This window comes from Salvia splendens, chromosome 7 (assembly GCF_004379255.2).
Source record: "Salvia splendens isolate huo1 chromosome 7, SspV2, whole genome shotgun sequence".
Lineage (NCBI taxonomy): Eukaryota > Viridiplantae > Streptophyta > Magnoliopsida > Lamiales > Lamiaceae > Salvia > Salvia splendens.
This window is the reverse complement of record NC_056038.1, coordinates 27,668,295-27,677,022: the sequence shown is the minus strand read 5'-3', so window position 1 is coordinate 27,677,022 and position 8,728 is coordinate 27,668,295. Positions and strand designations below refer to the sequence as shown.

At 37.0% G+C, this 8,728-nt stretch overlaps 1 long non-coding RNA gene across 1 annotated transcript; it reads left to right on the top strand.

The window, feature by feature from the left end:
• Positions 1–3,017: 3,017 nt before the first annotated feature.
• LOC121741152 lies at positions 3,018–5,102 on the top strand. Its single transcript, XR_006037791.1, has 3 exons — positions 3,018–3,313; positions 4,444–4,503; positions 5,037–5,102. It is a non-coding gene; the product is annotated as an uncharacterized LOC121741152 (long non-coding RNA).
• The last annotated feature ends 3,626 nt before the right edge of the window (positions 5,103–8,728 follow it).

The window sequence follows — 8,728 nt, the reverse complement described above, 5'->3', positions numbered from 1 at the left end:
ATGGTACCAATTGTTGAAATGATATCTCTTTTTGAGTTGGTGAAATGATATCTCTTTTTGAGTTAGTAATTGAATCGCTAGTATAGGGAAATCGAAATTTCCAAAGAACTTAGAATACTTAGTTATGCGTTCCTTCTAGAACACAATATGATCTCGAACTTAGAAGTACAGTATGAACATTTCTCGCTTTCCCGAGCGATGAAAAGAAAAGGACGCGATAAGAAATAAACTTCGTCACGAGAAAAGTAATCCAACATAGAACAAGACTAAAGAAACGGCGTGTTACGAGGATGGGCGTTCTGACGAACCGAGAGTACCAAAGAGTCGTAATCCCCACATATGGTCATCTGGCGTGATCGTAAGGTGAAAGTAGCTTGTGACCAAAGTTTCCCATAACTCATTTACCATCCTCTATAAAGAGTTAAACAACGGAGTATCACCATTGTAGTTAACCAAGAAGATTCATCAACAACGCTTACTTGGATTCCCATGAATTCCATTTTTCTCGCACCCCTCTTGATCAAAATACCTTTTGTTGAATTAAGAACTTAAATGACTTCTTTTGCAAGGTAATGTGCCATTACTTTCCCTCTTCTATGTCAAGATTGTGAATCACTTTCAGTTTTAAGCTTACTCCCTCATGTTTTCTGATAACCTCCAGTGACTACGGTCCTTCTTTACTCATTCTGCATAAAAGCAATACTTTGACTCTCTGAATTCTTGCCAGCAAACTCTTATACTCGGAGCTGCTTTATTTATAGCCTTCAGAATGAACATGTTTCCCTAAACTATTGTCTCTTCAATGATAATATTCTTCAAAGATCATTAGTGGACTTTTTTGTTTTCAAAAGTGCTTCTTGACAAGCTCTTTATTTTATATGAGTAGTTCCCTCTTCTTAATTCCACTAAAAATTATTCCATCATGCTTTGAGCTCTTTAGCAACTCCAAGTCTAAAGTAATTTGCTATCTTCCTGAACTAGTTTGCTCTGATTGTCTTTTCTACTAGATAATTTCCGTGATTTGGTTAAAAACTTTGTGAATTCATTAACGTGATATAGTATCACGATGTTGTTGACCCAAAAGGGTAGTTCCTTGTTATTCTTCTTTCTCAAATCCACTTGAGACCAGTTATTTTCAGTCTTACTATATTGGAACAGCCATCTGGTGAGACCTTAAACCTTTTAATTTGACCCTTTGTGTTTTAAGACATACTTATTGACAAGTTCTTTGTTTTATATGAGTACTCTCATCTTCTAAATTCAAATATGACTGTTGTCTCTTGATTTGAGCTTTTCTACAGCTCTATATTTAAAGCTGGCATATTGCTTCTTCCTTGGCTAGTTTCCTCTTGTTGCCCTCTTTATTAGTTAGTTTCCCTGAATTGCTTATAAACTCTAAAAATTTTGTTGATATGATATTCTATCACAGTGTTGTCGAGCAAATTGCAATTGTTTGTTTTTCCTAATCTTTCTCAAATCCAATTGTAACCAACCATCTCAGGTCTTACTGTTATCATCTGGGATACTCGAAACCTTTTTTTTATTTGACTGTTCGTTTTGATTATATTATTGGCAACCTATTGTTGACATCTACATTCTTTTCATCATACCCTCACTTTCGCAATTTATTTCATCTGGCAAGCTCTTCCCACAATGAAATTCTCAAGTTCTATGGGTATAGCTCAAGCCCTTTGAAGTTGTATCTTTTCTTTTATGGGAGTGAGCATAATGAGCTCAATTGAGCCTAGTCTTTGCACTTCATGAAAACATTTGTTGCAAGCTATCGGTGAGAGTTTGTGATGAACCAAATTGCTCATGTAATCGAACTAATTAAGATCTATACTACAATGATGACATGAAAGAAGGTTTGACAACCGAGAACGAACGGGAAATGACCTAGAAGCGGGGAAAGAACAAGCAAAGAATTGCGATAGAACTTTTGGAATTGGAGTAGCAATGCCAAAAGTGATATTAATGTCAACTGCGATACAACACAATACGACTTCGTGAGACAAATCCGGAGTCGAATCAAGGAAGCGCAAGACCGGCAAAAAAAAAAATATTCCTACGCCGACGAATGTCGAACCGAATTGAAATTTAACATCGGAGAGAAGGTCTTTTTGAAAGTATCCCCTTCCAAAGGGATAACCAGATTTGGACTCAAGGGTAAGCTAAAACCATAATTTATTGGCCTCTATGAGATTCTGGAGGAAGTGGGCCCAGTAGCATATCGCTTGGCAATACCACCCAACTTTGGGAACGTACACAAAGTATTCCACGTCTCCCAACTTCGAAGGTACGTGTTCAAACCAAAACATGTGATTCGCCACGAAGTAATCGCTCTAGAGTCTGACCTGAGTTACGAAGAAAAGCTGGTGAGAATACTAGATCGAAAGGTGCAACAACTTCGGAATAAGTCGATTACTACAATGAAGGTTTTGTGGAAACACCATGAATAGGAAGAGGCAACATGTGAGCTGAAAGAGGAAATGAAAGAAAAATATCCAGAGCTTTTTGTCTAACTACTTTCTAAATTTCGGGACGAAATTTCTTTTAAGGGGGATAGTATGTAACGACCCGCTAAAACGATATTATTAGAAACAATAATGTTGGCGTAATTATACACATATAAGTAACTTTTTGCGTAATTAATTTCGAATTACGATAGAGGGTTGTTTACGATAGAGTGTCGTTGTCGTTTCTAACGACAACCAAGTATATAAAAAAATATATATATGTATAATAAAAGAATCAAGACCCATAATCAAAATTTTAATGTCCGATACATCCAACAAAATTTAATACATCGCACTCTAAGCAAATTGGGTACTTCAGCGCGGGCAGCCACGGACTTGAACCGATTATATCTACACCAAATTAAATAAACAATTAAATAAATACTCAATTAATTATTAAATAATTAAATAAAATAAAATAAAAAGAGAGAGGGCAGATCCAATGGATCGAATTTTTTTTTAGACACATCATTTAATGTTGCATTTAATTAGTGCACACAAATCATATTCCTTCCTTCCTGACAAAGGCAAATCAAATCATATTCCTTCTACACCGTCACTTTCACTCCATCTTTTATGCATTGTATCATTTCTTTTCTTCACCCCACATCACCACCACACCATCTATCCCCTCTATAATACTCTTTCACAAATCAATTTTCTCCTACTTCGTTCCTCTGCAACAAGAACAAGATTTATTCTTCTCAACTTCTACTCAATCAAATTCAAGAAACCAAGAATCCAAATTCAGGTAGGAGAAAACCAACAGCCTTGCTTGAGCCGATCTGTTCAGTGAGGTATAAATCCCTAAATCCCTTCCCTTTGATCGTTGTTATACATATCATGTTCATCATACATCACTCCCACACATAACACAATCAAAACCAATCGAACATCACGAATTGAAACCCCCTTGCTGCGAATTGAAAACTAAAAACGAAAAGAAGCATACTTTGAATGATAACCGATCTGTTCGGTTGAAATCGGGTTAGTGTCGGGGCTATTCGGAGGTGAATCGGGACTGTCCCGTTTGAAGTTGGGGGCTGCGGTGATGTTTCGGGGCTGCACGACCACCGACGGAGCAGCGGCTCCCGGCGGCGACAGCAACAGCTCTTCCGGCGTCTGACGGAGGCAGCGGCTGGACTTTGGCAGCGACGGCGAGAAGGGGGCGGCGGTAATTACTCCTGGAGCTCCGTTGATTTGAGAATGAGGAGCGAGGCTGAATTAAGAGAGAAGAGATGAGGAAAGTGAATTTGGGAAAGAATGGGGTTGACGAATTAGATAGAGAGAGATAGAGATTAGTTCTTTGAATTTTGGAATTTCTCAATTGGGAAGAAATTGAGGAGAGATAGATCGGTGTTGAGTTTTGGAGAAGAAAGCATTTTGGAGTTTTAGCTATTTTTTTTATTGTTGGGCCTTTTTAAATAGGTGGGTTAGGGACTATTAAATTAGGCCTTTGTTTGTTTAAAGAAAGTGGGCCTATTAAATTAAAATGGGATGTTTTGGTTAGTTGGGCTTCAATTAAATTTTGTTGGGCATTTAAATTTTAATTGGAGATATAAGGTGGGGAAATAATTAAATTTGGATTTTTGTAAATAAATATTTGGATTTATAATTGAATTAATTGTGAGGAATTGTTTAATAAATTTCCAGAATATTTCCAAGGCCGAAATAAATATAAATTTCGAGGGAAATAATTTCGATGATTTATTTATGCGCTTAAATAATTTTGGGATTTAATTCGATATCGTGGAGGGAAATACGAGAAGCCAACGGAGGAACCTTGGGCGGCCGCCGAATAATCAAAAATACGTGAAAACCGAGAAACGAGATAAAAGACTTTAATGAGGGTGCATGCATTCTAATTTAAGTAGTTTTTTTCCTTGAGTCTAATTAGTGTATTATTATATTGTGATATTTTCAAAAGGGTACGTCCGCAAGTAAAGTCGGAACGAATGATTCAAGTTAAAGGAACTAAATGATCCAGGTGAGCTTTCTTATACTAAAATACAAATCGTATTTTATGAAAACTTGAACACATGTTCGTGATTTTTAAAGATGTTGTCTTGCCATAAATGTTTTGTGTATGATGCCTATCTGTTGGCTACAGCCAAGTGAATTATGAATGATGATATAAGTCGAATTCGGGTCCCAGTAAGGGTGGTGTCCCCACTCGGACTAGTGTACACAAGCTCCCTCTGCATGTTGGGCAGAGCAGGTGACAGAGGAAGGTGGCCACCTTCCCGGTACAAGAATACCTCTGACATGTTGGGCAGAGAAGGTGACCGTGCGAGAACACCATCTCGACGGCACAATGTGATCAGATATGGCTAAGTACAGGAAAAAATGGGACTGCAGTCCAATGTGATATTTTAGTAAGCTCGGGTCTTTCAACAACACCCCGAGTGTTACTGTGATGATGGCTTGACAATATTTTCAAATGTATATGTGTAATTGTCGGCAATGTGTTCACTGAGTACTTTTCGTACTCAGCCCTGCATATATTTCTAAATTGTGCAGGTTGAGCAGCGAAGTGGTGGAGGAAGTGCTATTGAGACAAGACATTTAATTCAGTCAGATTTTGACTCTCGGAGGTTCATGTCTTCATACATGGAACCGCGTTCATTTGTTTCTGTTGTGCATCTTAAAATACTCAAGTCTATTTGTTCAAAACTCTGATTTTATTTCGAGCTATGGCCGATTTGTGTCTTCCCCTTTCTTCCCCGCTTCTTTAATCCTCCCCTAGTCGCGATCAACCGTGTTTTCTATCCTTAGAAAATGCGGTCGTGACAAAGTGGTGTCAGAGCATTCTTTCTCGCTCTGAACCCGAGAGTCTTCTTTGAAAATCTTTTTTGTCAAGCCTTGTTCCACTAGATAGTCTAATCGATGAAAATGCTCTTAGCACTCCCACCAATCGCGCTCAATGAGGAAAAAGGTAACTTGTTCTTTTTCACAAGAAAGTCAAGATGTTTGAAAGTTTGAAATTGAGAAATAACGCATGCAGTTAATTTGAGTGAACAGATGAAAATATTAAGTTCAAAGAAAGAGTTGATGTTTCTTGATTGAGTAACGTGCTTAAAGAAAGAGTTACTATGTCTTTTCTTGGCTAAAGACTGTGAATGCATGAATAAAAGAAGTAACTTTCCTAAATGGGAAAAGGTACTGGAATATGAAAGTATAAAGTATATGAGTATGGTACCAATTGTTGAAATGATATCTCTTTTTGAGTTGGTGAAATGATATCTCTTTTTGAGTTAGTAATTGAATCGCTAGTATAGGGAAATCGAAATTTCCAAAGAACTTAGAATACTTAGTTATGCGTTCCTTCTAGAACACAATATGATCTCGAACTTAGAAGTACAGTATGAACATTTCTCGCTTTCCCGAGCGATGAAAAGAAAAGGACGCGATAAGAAATAAACTTCGTCACGAGAAAAGCAATCCAACATAGAACAAGACTAAAGAAACGGCGTGTTACGAGGATGGGCGTTCTGACGAACCGAGAGTACCAAAGAGTCGTAATCCCCACATATGGTCATCTGGCGTGATCGTAAGGTGAAAGTAGCTTGTGACCAAAGTTTCCCATAACTCATTTACCATCCTCTATAAAGAGTTAAACAACGGAGTATCACCATTGTAGTTAACCAAGAAGATTCATCAACAACGCTTACTTGGATTCCCATGAATTCCATTTTTCTCGCACCCCTCTTGATCAAAATACCTTTTGTTGAATTAAGAACTTAAATGACTTCTTTTGCAAGGTAATGTGCCATTACTTTCCCTCTTCTATGTCAAGATTGTGAATCACTTTCAGTTTTGAGCTTACTCCCTCATGTTTTCTGATAACCTCCAGTGACTACGGTCCTTCTTTACTCATTCTGCATAAAAGCAATACTTTGACTCTCTGAATTCTTGCCAGCAAACTCTTATACTCGGAGCTGCTTTATTTATAGCCTTCAGAATGAACATGTTTCCCTAAACTATTGTCTCTTCAATGATAATATTCTTCAAAGATCATTAGTGGACTTTTTTGTTTTCAAAAGTGCTTCTTGACAAGCTCTTTATTTTATATGAGTAGTTCCCTCTTCTTAATTCCACTAAAAATTATTCCATCATGCTTTGAGCTCTTTAGCAACTCCAAGTCTAAAGTAATTTGCTATCTTCCTGAACTAGTTTGCTCTGATTGTCTTTTCTACTAGTTAATTTCCGTGATTTGGTTAAAAACTTTGTGAATTCATTAACGTGATATAGTATCACGATGTTGTTGACCCAAAAGGGTAGTTCCTTGTTATTCTTCTTTCTCAAATCCACTTGAGACCAGTTATTTTCAGTCTTACTATATTGGAACAGCCATCTGGTGAGACCTTAAACCTTTTAATTTGACCGTTTGTGTTTTAAGACATACTTATTGACAAGTTCTTTGTTTTATATGAGTACTCTCATCTTCTAAATTCAAATATGATTGTTGTCTCTTGATTTGAGCTTTTCTACAGCTCTATATTTAAAGCTGGCATATTGCTTCTTCCTTGGCTAGTTTCCTCTTGTTGTCCTCTTTATTAGTTAGTTTCCCTGAATTGCTTATAAACTCTAAAAATTTTGTTGATATGATATTCTATCACAGTGTTGTCGAGCAAATTGCAATTGTTTGGTTTTCCTAATCTTTCTCAAATCCAATTGTAACCAACCATCTCAGGTCTTACTGTTATCATCTGGGATACTCGAAACCTTTTTTTTAATTGACTGTTCGTTTTGATTATATTATTGGCAACCTATTGTTGACATCTACATTCTTTTCATCATACCCTCACTTTCGCAATTTATTTCATCTGGCAAGCTCTTCCCACAATGAAATTCTCAAGTTCTATGGGTATAGCTCAAGCCCTTTGAAGTTGTATCTTTTCTTTTATGGGAGTGAGCATAATGAGCTCAATTGAGCCTAGTCTTTGCACTTCATGAAAACATTTGTTGCAAGCTATCGGTGAGAGTTTGTGATGAACCAAATTGCTCATGTAATCGAACTAATTAAGATCTATACTACAATGATGACATGAAAGAAGGTTTGACAACCGAGAACGAACGGGAAATGACCTAGAAGCGGGGAAAGAACAAGCAAAGAATTGCGATAGAACTTTTGGAATTGGAGTAGCAATGCCAAAAGTGATATTAATGTCAACTGCGATACAACACAATACGACTTCGTGAGACAAATCCGGAGTCGAATCAAGGAAGCGCAAGACCGGCAAAAAAAAAAAAAATTCCTACGCCGACGAATGTCGAACCGAATTGAAATTTAACATCGGAGAGAAGGTCTTTTTGAAAGTATCCCCTTCCAAAGGGATAACCAGATTTGGACTCAAGGGTAAGCTAAAACCATAATTTATTGGCCTCTATGAGATTCTGGAGGAAGTGGGCCCAGTAGCATATCGCTTGGCAATACCACCCAACTTTGGGAACGTACACAAAGTATTCCACGTCTCCCAACTTCGAAGGTACGTGTTCAAACCAAAACATGTGATTCGCCACGAAGTAATCGCTCTAGAGTCTGACCTGAGTTACGAAGAAAAGCTGGTGAGAATACTAGATCGAAAGGTGCAACAACTTCGGAATAAGTCGATTACTACAATGAAGGTTTTGTGGAAACACCATGAATAGGAAGAGGCAACATGTGAGCTGAAAGAGGAAATGAAAGAAAAATATCCAGAGCTTTTTGTCTAACTACTTTCTAAATTTCGGGACGAAATTTCTTTTAAGGGGGATAGTATGTAACGACCCGCTAAAACGATATTATTAGAAACAATAATGTTGGCGTAATTATACACATATAAGTAACTTTTTGCGTAATTAATTTCGAATTACGATAGAGGGTTGTTTACGATAGAGTGTCGTTGTCGTTTCTAACGACAACCAAGTATATAAAAAAATATATATATATGTATAATAAAAGAATCAAGACCCATAATCAAAATTTTAATGTCCGATACATCCAACAAAATTTAATACATCGCACTCTAAGCAAATTGGGTACTTCAGCGCGGGCAGCCACGGACTTGAACCGATTATATCTACACCAAATTAAATAAACAATTAAATAAATACTCAATTAATTATTAAATAATTAAATAAAATAAAATAAAAAGAGAGAGGGCAGATCCAATGGATCGAATTTTTTTTTAGACACATCATTTAATGTTGCATTTAATTAGTGCACACAA